Here is a 19,129-nt window from a genome sequence, read left to right on the forward strand (position 1 = left end):
GGGAAAACAAAAACATCCTTTTGTCTTCCTAATCACTTGCTATCCCTGCAGACTAATTCAGTGTGATTCATATCCCAGAACACTGAGATCCTTCTGTACCTCGGAGTCGTGCAACACAGGCGACACTGTAGTAGCTCAGAGATTAGCACTGCTGCCTCTCAGTGCCAGGGACCCGGGTTCAATTCCACCCTCGGACTGCGTGGAGTTTGCACATTCTCCCCGTGTATGTGTGGGTCCCCTCTGGGTGCTCTGGTTTCCTCCCACAGTCCAAAGATTGCAGACTAGGTAGCTTGGTCATGCTAAATTGCCCATAGCATTCAGGGATGCGTGGATTAGGTGGGTTATAGGGAGATGGGTCTGGGTGGGATGCTCTGGTGTGGACTTGCTTTACCGAAGGGCCGGTTTCCACACTGTAGGGATTCTACGATCTATGAACGTCTCCCCATTTAAATTAAAGACACTTTATCAATTGTTCCTGAGAAATATCACATCAGACAGTACATTACCCATGCACTGACCATCACTGAATCTGAATACCCTTTAGATTCTCTTCACAACTTATCTTCCAAACTATTTTCACCAAGAAAATGTTCAATGTTTAAATTGAAAACTGCCAAGAACTGATGCCTGTTGGAAAACCAAATAACCTTCTGTCATGCACGGTTCCACATTCAGCCGTTAGCCTTTTTGAGTTGGTTCGTGGCGAGTGTGTCCCCTGTACAAAACTTCTTCACTTCCCTCGTCCCATCCCCTAGTAATAACTAGCAACCCATCAGATGTCCTCCTATTATTTGGTGATACCATCACATTAGCTTTCTGTGATTTGTGTACAAGGATCTGGACAATAATATCTCCAATATAAATTATTTCCTTGAAGGAATTTCCCTCTCCCCCCGTCTCTTGCAACCTTACTTCCAACAAGAGTGAGGAGCTTTGACCTCTTGGAGGACGTGACAAGGAGAGTGGAGAAAAAAGACTCAATGTTGTGTATCTGGATTTCCACCCAGCGTGCAACAAGTTGTCAGGTAAAAGGTTTCTGTGCAAAGTAAGAGCTAATGGTTTTGGTGGTTAGTATAGCAGAGGGTTCACTCACTAATAGCAGCCTGCTAGTTGGGATAAATTATTAGTTTTCAGGCTGGCCAACTTTAACTCTGAATACCACAGATCAGTGCTGGGACTTCAACTATTTCCAATCTATACGACTGACTTGGATGTAGGAGTCAACTGTACTGTAACAAAATTTGCCAAGCAAGAGGAGGGTTAGACGGAACCTGTAAGCCAGAAAGGTACTGGGTAAATCAAAATGACAGATTGAGCCTCGTTGTCAGAAAATGTATGGATGTCATCTCTGGCAAGATGTATAGAAATGCAGAGCAGTCCTTCAATAGAGGAGGCAGCAGAATGCTGCACTGCAGACAGAGCTGGGTGTCCTTGGATCATGTACAGTTGTATGCAGGTATAGCAAGTAATCAGGAAAACAAGTGGACTGTTTGTCCTGATTTGCAAAACTCATTATGATTGTGCAATGTATTAGTGGGAATGCTTTCGAGTACTATGGGTAGTGTTGAGAATAAAATTTATATCTATGTGAAAAATAGGAAGATAAGGAATTGCTTGGACACTTCCTGGAATGTAAAGAGTTTTTAATTATTTATTTGGAAAATGAGTTCACATTTTAAATCTGCTGTGGTTTACTTGATAAATATGGAAAGGCAAATGACTTATTTTTTCTCCTAAGAAGTAAAACTTTTTGGGAGATGGGATTTCTGGAAATTAATTCCTGGAAAACATGTTTTTTGAAAAGATTATGGGGAATTCTGAGTACTGATGGGTTTCCTAGCAACCCTTTCCAGTCTTGATGAGTATTTTCACTGATCTCGGTGGTCGGTAAGGAAGGAAACCTCAGAAGGTGCAAATCTCTCTCACTTAGTCTCTCTGTAGAAGTTATTACAAAACTGATAAAAGTTTCCAAATATCAGTATTTCTGACGACTTTACAAGCTGAACAGTTACCACTTCCCAAACACTAGATCCAGCTTCATTTCAATCCGAAATGAAGATCTCCCATTTTACCTTAGTTTCCCATGAACCCTTGGAATTTTAATGTGGAGTGGAACGTTTTATCAGTGTTATCATGCAAACTATCTGCAGCAAAGTGACCTGTTGAATTTCAAACTCCATCCACTCCACTGCTGTTTCCCCATCAGTCTGAAGTGCTTTCCTTCAAGCAGTTATCCAATTTCTTTTTGAAAGTTCCTGTTACTGCACCAATCCTTCAGACACTGCATTCCAGATCAGAACAGCTCACTGAGGAATGAAATGTTTCTCAGGGTGTCCTGTTTGCTCTGAAGCTGCAGTTTGAGATTCTAATTTGGTTCTAACTTCACTACCCATGAGGAGAGACAAGAGAAACTGGGAATCTTTTCATTAGAACAGCAGGATGTGATGAGACGTGGGAGGGAGTTCAAAACTGGATCCAGGTCAAGGCACAAACTACCCCAGGCACTTGTTCCTCAGGATCTGGGTCCAGGGGAGACATTGATGGGGTGACCTCATCATCATCATCAAGGTGAGAAACACTCGTCAGAATCATACATTATCCAGTCAGATACAACCTGGATTTGACCGTATGGGCTCTGTGGTTAGCACTGCTGCTTCACTGGGGACCCAGGTTCGATTCTAGCCTCGTTAGAGACTTCTAGTTTTCAAAAGCTTACAGGAAATTCTCATAGCTTAGAGAAAAAGACTGTAGGTTTCAGTTTTACTCTGAGTTTTGACCAGACCTGAGAGGTTGTTGGAATAAGGTGGCTGTGCAGAACAGTGTTCCAAACAGGGAAGGGGATTACAGTGAACTAGGTTACCTTAGAATGAGCAATTAGTGTTTGTCCCACACCAGGAGTGTTCTAATTAAATCCTGAAATGGTTATTTAAAGCTGAGTATATTTAAGGCCAGGTATGTAATTGCTCCAGGGAGAAGCTCTGTGGGGTTCCAGTCCAAAAGTTAAAGGCTTAAGTGTGTTAAACATAGCAAGATGTAGACCAGGGACTCTGGTATGAGTACTGCACGAGTCTTAGGATACAGGATAAGCCATTTAGGACTGAGATGAGGAAACATATTCACTGAAACAGTAATGAATCTGTAGAATTCTCTCCCACAGAAGGCTGTGAAGCCAAGTCACTGAATATATTCAAAGAATGAGATGGCTAATTTTTTTTTTAATTTTAAAGGGATCAAGAGTGCAGGGGTTGTGGGGGGGAAAGCAGGAATGGGGTACTGAGATGAGGGTCAGTCATGATCATATTGAATGGAAGAGCACACTCAAAGGCTGAATGGCCTACTCCTACTCCTAACTTCTACGTTTCAATCAGAGCTGTGTTGGTTAATGTACAAAAACTGTTTTGTTTCTTTTCCATTTCTAACTGAGTTTTTCGGATTTGTGGGATTACACATTTACTAGGCTTTTAAACGTAAACTTTTGAATTTGTATTAAATAAATGGTTGGTTTATTCTATTTTAAATTCATCTCTTTTTCTAATAAACTTCTATTTTATTGTTAAAGCAAAATCTGCAGCATTGTATAGTTCTGTTTCAGAGAGAGATCACATTGTTCAAGCAAACCAAAATCAAAATAAAAGCATTCAAGACGGGGGTGGAATAGGATGCTCCAACCAGAGCTCCTCCACTCCTTCTGCTTATTTCCCACTTTCTTCTCTTTTTTCCTTCCTCCCCCTCCCCCACCTTCTCCTGAGGCAGAGCAGCTGGAGGCCCAAGCGGAGCGGGGATGGCCAGTAGGTCGAAGGCCTGAGTGGAGGGGGCACGGTTATTGGACTTGGGACCAGTGCAGGCAGTTAGCGGCTTACGAGCTTGTGCAGACCATGTGTGGAAGCCCCCCCCCCACCGTGTTCATCTACTGCAGGCCCTTTCTATAAGGGTTGTAATGTTTATCTTTTTAAACTTTATTTCTCATTTTTTCTAATTTATACAATGAACAACTAAGTAATACAACAAAAACAGAAATTGCTGGAAAAGCTCAACAGGTCTGGCAGCATCTGTGAAGAGAAATCAGAGTTAAGGTTTGTGGGTTTGGTGACCCTTCCTGAGAACTGAGGAGGGGTCACCAGACCAGAGATGTTAACTCTGATTTCTCTTCACAGATGTCTCAGACCTACTGCTCTTTTCCAGCAATTTCTGTTTTTGCTGATTCACAGCATCTGCAGTTCTTTCAGTTTTTATTTTGTAAGTAATGTAACTTGAAGTAATTGAACAAGGATGGAGTTGAAACATATTTTACCTCATCTGAGAAGGTAGTTGGACTGACAAAATGGCAGTGGTTTCGATCAGTCAAATTAGAAAAACGTTTTGAGAATGCAAAGGAAATTATTATCATGGAATGATTTTAAAAAAAGTCTTTCAAATGTAGAAACTTATTTAGATGAGCATCAAATATTCAAGACCAGTGAAGCAGCAAATCTGGCAGATACCTATACTCTCTCTCATAGACCATTATATATGGAGAAATGGACATATGGAAACCTTTCACCTCACCTGACCTTAAATTACTGGAGATGTTCTTTTCTCTTTCATGCACAGTCAATTCTTGTGGGAACCAAAAAGAATGTGGTGATTCCTCAGCATGAGGAAAAGTGCAGCCAGCTCCTTCTAACACACAGTCAGTCCATCATCACACCCAGAGTGAAGGTACAAGATCTAGATAATAGGGACACAAGAAAAGTGAGAATTCAAACACTGAGAAAAGCAGCATCTGCACACAAGAACAAGGTCTCATACCTGAGAAAAAGGTTTATGGACTGAGAGTCAAATACACAAATGGACTGGGGCTGAAGCTCTAAATGCAGCTTTGATGATGTGACAGTGACATCAGAGAGGGTCTGGCCAGAAGCTGGTCATAACTGGGTGTTAAATATTACAGGTTAAAATGAATTGGAAATAAAAATAAAGGATAAAAGTAAGGCCACCCCATGATGCGTTTGTAACGAAGGATTAGACATAATCAAAAGCAACATAAAGATTCCATTTAAGTACAAAGATGCTGGAAATCTGAAACTAAAACAAAAATGGTTGGAGAAACTCAGCAGGTCTGGCAGCATCTGAGGAGAGAAATATTAACTCTGCTCCCTCTCCACAGCTGCTGTCAGACCTCCTGAGTTTCTCCAGAAATTTCTATTGTTAGGATACAGACTCCACTGTCAGAATTAGTGGTATTATGTATTCATTCAGAAACTAGACAGTGTACAACAACACTCAAATATTTTAACAGGAATTCTACATTTTCTGATAGATTGGGACGAGTAGCATCATCCAGACATTTCCTGAATTTGCCTTTCTCTTTCAGTTTCTCTCCAATCTTCCACAATGATCTCAGATTACCTTCTCTCTGGTGAGATGCACCCCCCACTTCACTGCCCCTGGTCTCACTGAGCTACTCACTAACACCAATACAACAAGAAATGCAGTTCAGCAGCAAGAATAGGCTATTGGGCCCTCAAACCCACTCTGCCATCGATAAGGTCGTGACTGATCCGATTGTGGTCTCAATTTCTGGTCTGCTCCCAATATTCTTTGACTTTAACCTTTGCATTGAATATTTTTAATGACTGCCATTATTACTCTCTGAGGAATTGAGTTCCGTGAGCTCATCCTCAGAAAAAAATTCTCTACTGAGAAGAAACGAAGAAATGATCAATGGATATTCTTCAAGCTGGAGGAAGGTTTGTAGTGGCATTCCCCAGTGGTTGGTATTGGAACATTTGCTTTTCCTGATATACAATAATAAGGTAGATCATGAATCTCAAAATTCGTAGATAACGCTACATGTTCAGGAACTGTAAGCAGTGAAGATTGGAGATATTTTGAGTGACCACCTTGCAGAACACCTCCAGTCCGTGCGCAACCCGGCCTTCCCGTAGCCGGTCATTTTAACACAGCGTCCTGCTCCCATGCCCACTTGTCTGTCCTCAGCATGCTTCAATGCTCCAGCGAATCACAGTGCAAACTGGAGGAACAATATCTCATCTTTAGACTAGGCAATTTGAAACCCTCAGCACTTAATATTGAGTTCAACACCATCAGATTGTGAATTCACTCCCATTTCTTCCCTTTTGTTAAGCTTTACTTGTTGCATTCTCTGTCATCGTGTCTTCTTTCCCCTCCCCCAACTCCATGTGACCATCTGTCCTTTCCTGTCTGACAGTTATACACACCATTGTTCTGCCATTCTCACATTCCAATCACTTAATCTGCAATATCAACACCCTTTCTCCCCCAGCACTCCAGCCATCCACCCCCCAAGTGTTGCATAAATGCTTCCCCTCCACATTTCACGCCAGCACTGAAGGGTCATCTAGACCAGAAACATTAGTTTACTCACTCTCCACGGATGCTGCCTGACTACCTGTGATTTGCAGCATTTTATGTTTTCAGGTGAAGTTGGTCCTCCAACCAGAGTGAACCAATCGCTCTTCATTGGCTGAAACTGCCTGAATTGGAAATATGATACTGTGTCAAACTCCAGGACAAAACTGGAGCTTTGTGCAACAAAAGTCAGGTGGAAACGTTGACTCTGCTCTCAGATGGCACCACAGATAATGCCAGACCTGCTGAGTGTCACCAGCTATTTCTGTTTTTGTTTCAGTTTTCAAGCATCCACAGTTCTTGGCTTTTGTTTGGAGCTTTTGCTTTGTGGCTTTACACAGGTGAAACCCTGTGGAGGTGGAGAAAATGCACAAAAAATTCAAGGGCTGAATGGGGAAGAGTTCAAACTGAACGAGAACGTTTTACTGAGACTTGAACACAACATTTTACGATGAGGTAGAAGGCATTAGAGAGGATCCAGAAAAAGAAAACACTCCCAAAATCAGCCCAGCAATGACACACATCAGTTATGTGGGCAGATTGGAGATATGAGACAAACACAGATGTGGTTGTCAGGAGATCAGAGCTGGGAACTAAACATCCGAGGATACACATCTTATGAAAGATAGGCAGATGGAAAGTAAAAAAAGACCCTGACGGAACTTATGTACAAGCTTCCAAGTAGTCGTCAGGATGTGTGGAAGGAAATAAATCAGGAGAGAGAGAAAAGGCATGTAGAAAAGGTACTATTACAATAATTATGGGGTACTTCAATACACAAATTACTGGGAAAAATCAGCTTGGCAGCAGATTTCAAGAAAAGAAATTTGTGGAATGTCTATGAGATTGTTTTTGGAGCCGTTTATGGTTGAACTCAGTGAGGAATAGGCAATTCTGGATTTAGTGACGTATAATGAGGGAGATTTGATTAGGGGTGAAGGAACCTTGAGAAGGCAGTGACCATAAATTTAATAGAATTCACCCTGCAGCTTGAGAGGGAGAAGATTGAATCAGATGCAACAGTTCTGTTCTGGCCTGTTCTGAGGAAGGGTCACTGGACCCAAAACGTTAACTCTGTTTTCTCCTTCACAGATGCTGCCAGACCTGCTGAGCTTTTCCAGCAACTTTGTTTTTGTTGCAACAGTATTACAATTGAGTAAAAGTAACTACAAAGACATGAGGAAGGAGCTGGCCAGAGTTGATTGGAAGGGGGAACCTAAATGGGAAGAAAGTGAAGAAACAATAGCAGGAGTTTCTGGGGTAATTCAGGAGACACTGCAGAAATTCATCCCAAGGATGAAGAAACATACTCAGGGGAGGATGACACAATCATGGCTGACTAGGAAAGTCAGACAGAGCATAGAACATAGAACAGTACAGGCCTTTTGGCCCACGATGTTGTGCTGAACTTTTACCCTAAACCTAAAGTCTATCTAACCTCCACCCTTACCTTATATTATCATCCATATGCCTATCTAATAGCCGCTTCTTAAATGCCCCTAATGAGGCCAACTCCACTACCTTCTCCAGCAATGCATTCCATACCCCTACCACTCTCTGAGTAAAGAGCCTATCTACCTCCATCACTTTAAAACTATGCTCCCTTGTAATAGCTACCTCCACCCGAGGAAAAAGTCTCTGGCTGTCCACTCTATCTTTACCTCAGATCGTTTTGTACACCTATCAAGTTACTGCTCATCCTTCGTCATTCTGAAGAGAAAAGCACTAGCTCTCTCAACCTTTCCTCATAAGACCGTCCCTCCATTCCAGGCAACATCCTGGTAAATCTCCTCTGCACCTTTTCCAACGCTTCCACATCTTTCCTGTAATGAGGTGATCAGAACTGGACACAATACTCCAGATGTGGCCGCACCACGGTTTTGTACAGCATAAAATCAAAAGAAAAAGCATAAAACGTAGTGAAGATTTGTGGAAGCCAGAGGATTGTGAAACCTTCAAAAACCAGAGTAACTAAAAAAAAGGGGATAAGACGAAATATGAGAGTAAGCTAGCTAGTAATATAAAAGAAGCTGATACCCATTTCGGTATCTAAAAGGTTACAGAGAGGCAAGAGTGGACACTGGAGCACTGGAAAATGGGGCTGGAGAAGTAATACTAGGGCACAAAAATTATGGAGAAACTGAATCAGTACCTTGCATCAGTTTTCACAGTGGAAGACACCAACATACCAGAACTTCGAGAGAAACATGGGTCAGAAGTGAGTGTAGTGGCCATTACTAAGGAGAAGGAGCTGAGGTAGTTGAAACATCTGCAGATAGATAAATCACCAAGACCGGATGGACTACACCCCAGAACTCTGAAGGAGATTGTAGAGGAATTGGTGGTGATCTTCCAGAAATCACTGGAGTCACATGTACTCACATGAGTACAATGAACAGTTTACAAGTGGCCACTTATGGCACAATCTCACGTACAAAGATATCTAGGTACAACACTATCTAGGGGCCTACCATTAATTGTATAGATCCTGCCCTTGAGGGGTATACATAAAGTGAACGGAAGGTGTCTTTACTTCAGGGTGGGAGATTTCAAGACTAGGGGGCATATTTTTAAGGTGAGAGGAAATACATTCTAAGAAGCGGGGCTATCTTTTTATACAGAGCGTGGTTTGTATGTGGAATAAACCTCCAAAACATGTGGTGGATATATGTACAGTTACAATGTTTAAAAGCCATTTGGATAAGTACATAAATAAGAAATGGGCCATGTGCAGGCAGGTGGGACTCCTTTAGTTTCAGAACATGGTCGGTATGGACTAGCTGGACTGAGGGTCTGCTTCCATGCCGTCAGACTATATGACTGTGATTGAAACTTACAGAATACTGTGAGGCCTGGATAGATGGACACGGAGAAGATGTTTCTACTAATACAAAAGGCTAGAACCTGAGGGCACAGCCTCAGAGAGAAGGGATGACCCTTTAGGACTGAGATGAGGAGGAATTTTTTCAGCCAGAGGGTAATGATTTTGTGGAACTCTGTAGAGGATTGTGGAGGCCAAGTTTTTGAATGTATTTATGACACAGGTAATTAGGTCCTTGATTGGTAATGGGACCAACGGTTACAGAAGGTAGGAGAATGGGGTTGAGAAACTTATCAGTCACGATCAAATGGTGGAGCAGCCTTATGGGCCAAATAGCCTAATTCTGCTTCCACACCTTGTGTTCTTAGGGTTATTATGGATGACTTCAATCTGCACATAGATTGAGCAAATCAGATCAGTAACAAGACCATATACGAGAAACTCCTGGAGTGCACACAAAATGGTTTTCTGGATTGACAAATTGAGGAGCCAAAGGGAGGACAGATAATCCTCAATGGTGTAATGTGTAATGGTCAGGGGTGGGTTAGCTCAGTTGGCTGGACAGCTGGTTGGTGACGCAGAGTGATGCCAGCAGCACGTGCTCAATTCCTGTACCAGCTGAGGTCAACATGAAGGTCCCACCATCTTAACCTTGCCCATTTCCTGAGGTGTGGTAACCCTGAGGTTAAAGCACCATTAGTCGTGTCTCTCTCGCTCTCTCTGAAGTGAGAGGGCAGTAATACCGTCTTCTGGGACTACAGCAACTTTATTTCAAAATTTTAATTGTGTAATGAAAATGGATTAATTGGCAATCTAGCTGTGAAACGTCCCTTGTGGAAGAGTGAAAACCTCTTCATGATAGACCTGTTCATTATGATGGAGAGTGACAGTGTTGATTCTGAGACTCGGGGCCAAAATCTAAATAGAGGTAATTACATTGGTATGAGGCACATGCACGCAGGGTACAATAACTTGGGGAACATAAACTTAAAAGGGATGACAAACATTTAAAGAGCACTTGGAGGAACTGCAACTGTTGTTCATTCCAGTCTGGCACAAAATAAAATGGGAAAGGTGATCCTGTCATAGCTAACAAGGGATATTAGGGATAGTACTGGATCTAAGGAAGAGACATACAAATTAGCTAAAAAAGAGCAGCTGACCTGAAGACTGGGTGCAGTTCAGATTTCAGCAAAAGTGGACGAAGGGATTGGTTAAGAAGGGGAAAATAAAGTCAAAAGGTAAGCTTGTGGGGAACATATAAACTAATTGGAAAAGCTCCTAAAGGGATATGAAGAGGAAAAAAAAATAATGAAAACAAGTCCCTTACAATCAGAAACAGGGGAAGTTATAATGTGGAATAAAGAGATGGATAGACCAATTAACTACATATTTTGGTTCTGTCATCACAAACAACGAGATATATAATATCCCCAAAAAGGTTGGGAACACAAGAGCAAGTAAAGGAAATCAGTATTAATAGGGAAATGATGCTGGGGAAAATTGATGGGATTGAAAGCCAACATATCCCAGCACCTGGTATTCTACAGCCCAGACTACTTAAAGTGGCCTGAGAGATAATGGATACATTTTGAAACAAGGAGCTTGAATCTAAATTAAGGAAATTAATGATTATCTTTCATACTGCTATAGACTCTGGAATAGTTCCCATAATTGGAAGGGAGCTAATGTAACTCCACTGTGTTAAAAAGGTGGTAGAGAGAAAACATTAACTTATAGACCGGTTAGTTAACATTAGAAAACAGTGACAGATTGGACGTAGTCAGTCAGCATGAATTTACAAAAGGGGAACGAGAAACGAGAAATTAGATCTGTTTGTCCTTGCACACAAGTCACTGAAAGCAAGCATGCAGGCAGAGGCAGGAAATGAAGACGGCAAATACTAGGTTGGCCTTCATAGCGAGAGGAAATAAGAACAGGAACAGGGATATCTTGCTGAAAGTGTACAGGGTCTTTTAAGACTACACCTGGAACATTGTGTGCGGTTTTGGAACACGTATCTGACTAAGGCTGTTCTGGCTATGGAGGTGCTCCAATTAACGTTTACCAGACTGATTCCTGGAGTGGCAGGACTGACGTTTTAGATCAGAATGGATCAGATAGGATGAAATTCACTGGCGTTTAGAAGAACACGGAAGATCTCACAGAAACCAATAACATTTTAAAATCAAATGCGGAATCTGCGGCTCAAAAGATATCAGAAGCACTAGAATCAGAGCAAACTCACAGTTCAGGAAATACCCAGGAATCAGGGTGATGTCACTGAGTAATTGCTCGTGTGTGATAACATCACCCACTTGAACACAGAGCATTTGGGTCTGCACAAACAGGTGATCTCCACAAAGGATGTGAGGGTCTGAGGAGAGATTTGAAAGTAGATGAATCGGAATGGCTCAAGAACTGAGGGATATTAGTTGTAAGGTCAGGTTGGAGAAAACTGAAGTTGCTCTGCACACAACAAAGGAGGCTGCGATGAGATTTGATAAAGTGTCTAGATTCATGATAGGGTTAAATAAGGTAGATAAAGAGCAGCTGTTCCTCTTTACTGATAGTAAAACTATGAGACACACAGATATCGGGCAATAGTTATTGGGAGATGTAAGGAAGGAATTTTATGTTACTTTTATTTTATTCAATACTTACATTCAAAGCCCATTAATATCCAGTACTGAATGAATAAAGTGGCTCACTTAGATCTTGGTGTATCATTTGGTTTGGGTTTTCGATCTGCAAGTCCTCTTCTAACGTGCTGTAAAAAAAATTTACAAAAGCCATCTCAGTCAGTCTGGGACAAAATTTCAGAAGAAGCAAATATTTATTTGATTTGGAGTTTGCTGTGTGTAAATGCTGCCCTCCTGACTCCCAGTAAAAGGCGTTTATAAACTCCATTCCTATCAGTCCAGCAAAGACATTCACAACATCCTCTCCCCTGGCCCAGAATGACCGCACATGCGCCTTGCTGCCCTTTGCCTCCTACGAAGATGGCGGCCGTTACCCGTGGCCTGCCATTAAGAAGGAGACTCGATTTGTCCCGTTTTGTAAAACAGGGGGCAAACAGTTTCTTTATGCGGGGTCTGCTGCATCCACGAAGTGTTTAGAAAGCCTCCCCATCTAACCGCCCGGTCCATCGCCTCCTCTGTTCCGCCACATTGTTACCTTTTGTGGAGCCGAGGTAAAAAGCAACTGCTTCTCAGGATCACTCCCAATACGTATGCTCTACACTGTGGGCATTCGGGAACATACTGAGCCTGCGCAGTCATAAGCAATGCTGCGCGTTGCGCTCGAAATTCTGGGTTAAGTGCCCAGCGTTGTAAAGATTGAGTTTTATTTGGCGTGATATGTTCAAGGAATCTTCCTCTTCCTACCAGGACAACTGACATATATAACACATTTAATAGAGTATAAAACGTGCCTTTTGCATCCCAGGGATACAATATCACAAAGTCTGACACTTTGTGGGACATTCCGGGTCACAGGGCTGCTTTCTTATTAGGGAGGCAAAGCTGCTGATGTTTTAACCTGAGGGACACCACATCTCATGTCAGCAGAGAGGTTGAAAGGGGAGAGTCATCAGTGGTAACCTCAGACAGTGTGGGATTTAAACCCACACTGTTGGCATCATGAGGAAAACTGGCAAACGGCTCTGAGAAAGAGAATGGCTTTCATAACTGTCTCCAAGAAGGAAAACGCAGATTTCACATTGCAACAAAGAGCAAAGTTTCCTATTGTTTGTTGAAGAAAGTGTTTATGTTCCACTAATGCCCTCGAGCCATTCAATAACTTTGGATAAGCACTTGAAACATCAGAGCAAACGAGGCGATGGGCCAAGTGCTGGAAACTGGGTTTGGAAGCGAGATGTTTGATGACTGGCATGGATACAATGGGCTGAAGGGCCTCTCTCCGTGGTGTTAAAATCTCACTGACTATCATTTTGGAACTGAAGGAGGTCAAAAGCAGTGTCAAGATGAAAAGTTGCAAGTATTGTGCGCACCTTCCTTTTTGGGATTCAGCATTGCAACTGCTGTGTTCTTGGTTTGATTCCCAAATAAGAATGAGGATTTTATTGTTCCTGTCCAAATTCTTAAAATGAACGTGAATTCCTGACATTAAAAGACATAAAGGGGACAGCTCTGTCAGAATCATTGAAAGTTTATATCAAGGATAAAACCAAACAGGAGGAAGCGCTGAAATCCATTGACTTCACATGCTCAGACACAGTACTACAAAAGAAGACTTGCTCCTTATTAAAGCAGACAGGTTTCTTTGAGATTTAACATGTTGGACACAAAAAACATTGGTTTTCCTTCTGGGCAGTCTTGAACCAGAGCATCTAATATCAGAATGGGGGTCGCACATTTAAGACAAATGAGGAAGCATTTATTCTCTCAGATGGCTGTGAATCAGTGGAATTCCTTACAGCAGAGAATTGTCAGATCGGGGTCATTATTGTATTCAACAGTGAGATTGACAGATTTTTAATCAGTAAAGGTATCAAGGGTTATGGGGAAAGGCAAGAAAGTATGTTTCAATTTATCAGTTCAGACAGAAGCTCATTGAATGGTGGAGCAGACTGGATGGGCTGAATGATCTCTTTCTGCTTCTAAAAGTTATGGTCTTAATATGAGACTGTAAAACTGACCTGAGCAAAATTTGCCAAGTTAACCCCTCTAGGCACTGAACTGAGATGAGACGTGCAAAGGACGACACACAAAGGAGAGTCATTGTGGGTGATTGTTCTGGAGTGATCTGTATACCAGGGTAATCAGTGAAAACCAGTCTTGAGAACCCAAATTGGGCCTGTCTCCACTAGGCTTACAGTCAGCTCTCACAAGCTTCCATTGCCCTTCACTTTTCCTGACGTTCCCTCTTGTTTTAAACTGATTGCACATCAGGCAATTGCAGCTGACATTGCTGATGTGGAACTGTAACATGCAATGAAGCGATTCTAACCGATCCATTCTGCTTCTAAAGATTAGTCAGTATTTTATATTTATCAGTGTAAATGTTAACCATTAACAGGCCATGGCAGTGAAGGCACTGAATCCTTATCACGAGACTACCAGGCTAGATCTCTGTTCATATCACCCTGGACACTGATTTGGCATTGCATTCTCCCATCCTTCTGCACATGATCCCCTCTGCTTTGTATCGGATTTGTTACATTGTCTTGGTGTATGATGCACAGCCTATCCGTTCATCAATTACAGTGCAGTTTTTAATGCATTACCAATCATTGCAGTTCCTGGGAATCTGACAGGACAGTGCCCGGCAGACATCCCTCACTAAAGACAACTGACATAAGGTGTTACGACAGGGAATGGCTGAACCCCTCTGACAATTGAACTAAAATACAAGCCCTGATCTGTTATGACAGGAGTAGGGGTTCTCATCTAATAATTACCCCCTAAACACCCAGAGAAGTTTGCCTTTCCCCTCACAATCCATTGAAAGACCATTTAACAGAAAGAAAATCCTTGCTCTCTACTTTACAAGTAACAAAAAACAATTGATTTATTTAACCCAAAAATGAATACATTAACAAAATTTCTAACAAACCGACAGTTCACACACTGCTAACTACTCCCTAAATGGTCTAAATTCTACTGGAATGCTGTTTAAATAAAAACAAGTCCCACTAATATAAACTCAATAAATAAGAAGCAATAAATAAATTATAATTTAATCTCTCCATATTCACACAGACTGATTCTGGAATATTCTGTCATCTCCACTCTCTTCACAAACGCCTTTATTCCATTAATTCTGCTGTCAGGAATGTTTTATCTCTCAAATTTCTTCAGTAAGGACTTTGAGCTAAAATGCTGTGGTACTTTTGATGAATTCGATGTGCTTTCTCTGAGAGCTGAATGGTGCTAACTCTGGCAGATGACAGTCGGCTCTCTCCCTCGCCTTCTCTCCCCATGATGACATCATCACATTCTTATCATGTGATTGGTTTCAGGTTGTAAACACCATCAGATTTCAATCCAATTGGCTTCCTGTATCTAGGGGCTTCGTTTACATTAATTGGCCAAATTCAAACAAGACGGATGTTTTGCCTGCCGCCTGGAAGGCTTTGATACATTTGTTTCACTTTTTGAGGCTCTCTGTACTGGCAACTTCAGCTGCTGCTCACAGACAGATTTTTGTTTAAATTTCTAAGTACAGACAAAGCACAAATCTCAAAGGAACCACACATTTTAGCTTCCTGCCTTCCACTTCCCAATTACTCTATTCAAATTCATAACATAAGGCAAACTCTAAACACTTTCGTGTCGCTTCTCTTTCTGCTCCTGTCCCTGTCTCACCTCCAGCTCCCAGCTCAATGACCTGCTTGGTACGAATGTAGGTAGATCATGAAGCCAATCTTTACCTGGAAAGCAGGGCCATGGATTGTAAGACAAGGCATTGAGAAACAATGAGCTTGCGCACAGCTGGGTAAAGAAACACCAGTATCGCATTTTCCAGATTCTCCCAGATACTGATTCCAGGAATATGCACAGTGCCAGTTATCCCCAATCTCAATGGATAATGTGCCTCACAGACAGGAGTGTATTTTGCAAGCATTGTCCTGTCACTTCACAAACTGAGGTCTCCAGCACTGAAGAAAGACCCTTCATGTCTGCAGCACTCATACTGAAGACCCTGAGTGTTCTAATCTCATTTCCCAGCATTTCGTGCACAGCCTCAAGTGTACATCTGAGCATGTCTCAACTCCAATGTTGTTCCACTCCAACAGTCAGTGAGTTGTATATTCTTGCCATTGACGATCTGGATGAAATGCTTTTTCCCCACCCTTCCTGTGATTCCTGTTGCAAACAAGGAGGCTTTAAACTCCCTTCTGATTTTCCCTCAGTGCTCAACCACAGTCCGCAGGTTTCGAAACTGCCCAGGGACACCCCAATAGGTTTCAAACTCCATCTCCTTAACCACTCGGCAATGACTGCAGCAGCGCACTACCCACTCACCTTTCCAGGTCTCTCTCACTGTGGAGCTGAAGAAGAGTGACTCATTACTGGGTTTGTTTGAATCCAATCACTTCACAGATTTCGTAAGGGTTAAATTCAGTACATGGTGGGTCTGCTTGTTTCATCCCAATAGGTGGAATACACATTCATTTAAAAATAAAAACATAAATTGCCAGAAAAACTCAGCAGATCTGGCAGCATCTGTGGGCAGAGAATCAGGGTGTTTCAGAATGGTTTACTCCCACAGGTACTGCCAAACCTGTTGAGTTTCTCCAACAGTTTCTGTTTTTGTTTAATATTCCCAACATCTGCAGCTCTTTACGTCAGCTATTATAACAACATCAAAATGCCTTTGCGGTTACTCACTGGATAAGATTTCCGTTTGGGGAGCATTTTCCTGACCGCATTAAAAACCCGGACCTATATCACAAAAATGGAATGAGTAGAGTGAGAACAGTGTTTGCTCCTGCCTTTGTGACCTTGAACCACCAACCCTGCACGTACGAGTTGAAAGCGCTGACCAATTGCACCACGGAAGCTAGCGAGCAGCTGATTTGCATGCTCCTTTAAAACAGGCTCTTATTTAATTGTTCTGAACAAAACAGCAAGGAAGGAACCCCTTCAGGTCGCTCTGCAGAGGCTACAGCCTCTCCCACTGAAAGCATGGGCTGCTCTTAGCCCCTGCCTAATGCTCCCTTTGTTCCCATTGAGGTCAGAGTCTTCCGTAGGTCCTGATTGGATGACAGGTTCCCATCCCTGATGAACACGAGTGAATTAGTTGGTGATTTAATAGTAAGATGGCAGCTTTTATGGTCACTATTCCCCTGTGCCAGTCCCATAAATTACCAGATCATTCACCTTAATTTCACAAGCTACCTTTCTTTTTGTGTGTTGTCTTATGCTCCTTTTCTTTTGTTTCTGGTCAATTCCACATTGTTTTGGAATTTGAGGATGTGCAGTCGAAGGACAGGATCTGACAGAATTGTTTCATTTTAATGTAAGTTGAATATCATCAGATTTTGAAAATGGAAGATGGATGTGCCATTCACAGTGAAGAGAAAATGTGCACACATTCTGTGTGAGGACGAGGCTTCAGGCGATCAACTGACTTTTTGAAACTGAAGCAATGCCACACTGACAGGAAACTGTGGATCCATGGAGACAGTGGGAGGAGTTTCAATTACCCATCCAAGCTGCAAACATATTGGTGCAATCACACCAGGAAGAAACTGTTCACCTGCTTCGTGTGTGAGAAGGCATTCAAAGCAGTTTCACACTGCAAAGGGGCTGTTTCCCTGCTGTGAGTATGGCAAGGAATTCATTCAGTCATCCCACCTGCTGACACAACAGCAAGTCCATACTGGGCAGAGACCATTCACCTACTCCAGGTGTGGGAAGGATTTCTCCCGGTCATCCAGCCTATTGAAACACCAACAGGTTCACACTGAAGAGAGACCCTTTAAATATGCAGATTGTGGGAAGTGCTATAAAAGCTCAGGTGGACTGATGTACCATCAACATGTTCACACTGAAGGTAGACAGTTCAGGTGCGCTCACTGTCGGGCTGGGTTCAGGACATCATCAACCCTCACTGTACACCACCAAATACACACTGGGGAGAAGTCATTCACCTGCTCTGTGTGTGGGAAAAATTCAGTCGTCCAGCTTAATGAAACACCAGCAGGTTCACAAGTAACTTCAGTAATTGGATTTTTTTTTTGTTTGTTCATGGGATCATGGCAACTCAGCAAGCATTTATCATCCCTTCTAACTGCCCAGAGGATGGTTAAGAATTAAGCTTGTTGTTATATGAAAGGGAGATCAGGAAGGCAAAGAGGGGATATGAGATAATCTTATCTGCCAAGGCTAAGGATAATCCAAAGAGGTTCTACCAGTACACGTACAGCAAGAGAGCAACTGGAGACAGAGTTGTGCACATTAAAGATCAAGGAGGTTACGTTTGTGTTGAAACTCAACAGATGGGAGAGATATTAAATGAATATTTTGTGTCAGTTTTTATTGTGGAGAAAGCGAGGCCAAATGTTCACTCTCCATGTATCAGGCTGGACAGTTCCTGTTGCCAAAGTATTTGACCAAGGGCCAAAGAAATAGAGATTAGGTGATATTTCTCGTGGCCGGATTGACTTTCTACTCTGTGTGGCTTGCTGTTACATTTAGAGTCAATGCGTTACCGAGGCTGGAGGGTTTGAGTTATGAGGAGAGACTGGATAGGCTGGAATGTAGGAGGTTGAGGGGTGACTTTGCAGAGTTTAGTAAAATCATGAGGGGTGTAGATAAGCTGAATAGCAAAGGTCTTTTCCTTTGGATAGGGGAATTCTTATGTTTTAAGGTGAGAGGAGAAAGATATAAAAGGGAACCATGGGGAAACCTTTTCAATCAGAGGATAGTTTGTATGTGGAATGTGGACACTGAAAAAGGTTATCTAAGATTACAAAGAGATCTTGATCAATGGGGACAATGGGCTGAGGAGTGGCAGATGGAGTTTAATTTGGATATATGCAAGGTATTGCATTTTGGTAAAACAAACAAGGGCAGGACTTATACAAATAAAAGTAGGGCCTTGGGTAGTGCTGTAGAACAGAGAGAACTAGGGGTTCAGTGACATAATTCTTTGAAGTTTGTCTCACGCCGAGACAGGGTGGTTAAGAAGGTGTGTCGTTTGCTTACCTTCATCCCTCAGATCATTGTTTACAGGAGTTGGGACATCATGTTGAGGTCATACAGGACATAGTTGAGGCCTCTTCTGAAATACTGTGTCCAGTTCTGGTCGCCCTGTAACAGTAAGGATATCATTAACCTGGACAGGGTTCAGAAGAGATTTACCAGGAAGTTGCTTGGAATGCTCGGATTGAGTTATCGGGGAGGCTGGATAGGCTGGGACTTCTTTCACAGGAGCGTAGGAGGTTGAGGTTGACCTTGACCTGGA

The 19,129-nt window shown here is 42.3% G+C and overlaps 1 long non-coding RNA gene across 2 annotated transcripts in view; it reads right to left on the reverse strand.

Moving 5' to 3' along the window:
• LOC125483852 overlaps positions 1-19,129 on the reverse strand; it is a 65,016-nt gene that overhangs the window by 42,067 nt on the left and 3,820 nt on the right. The window contains exons 3-5 of one of the 2 annotated variants that reach the window (XR_007262756.1): positions 18,871-18,975; positions 11,858-11,963; positions 4,546-4,707 (exon numbers count right to left, since the gene is read on the reverse strand). This is a non-coding gene — a long non-coding RNA (uncharacterized LOC125483852). The remainder of the gene's footprint in view (positions 1-4,545; positions 4,708-11,857; positions 11,964-18,870; positions 18,976-19,129) is intronic. The other variant, XR_007262757.1, reaches the window with a different exon arrangement.

Source organism: Rhincodon typus, chromosome 8, assembly GCF_021869965.1.
Source record: "Rhincodon typus isolate 14 chromosome 8, sRhiTyp1.1, whole genome shotgun sequence".
NCBI classification, from domain to species: Eukaryota; Metazoa; Chordata; class Chondrichthyes; order Orectolobiformes; family Rhincodontidae; genus Rhincodon; species Rhincodon typus.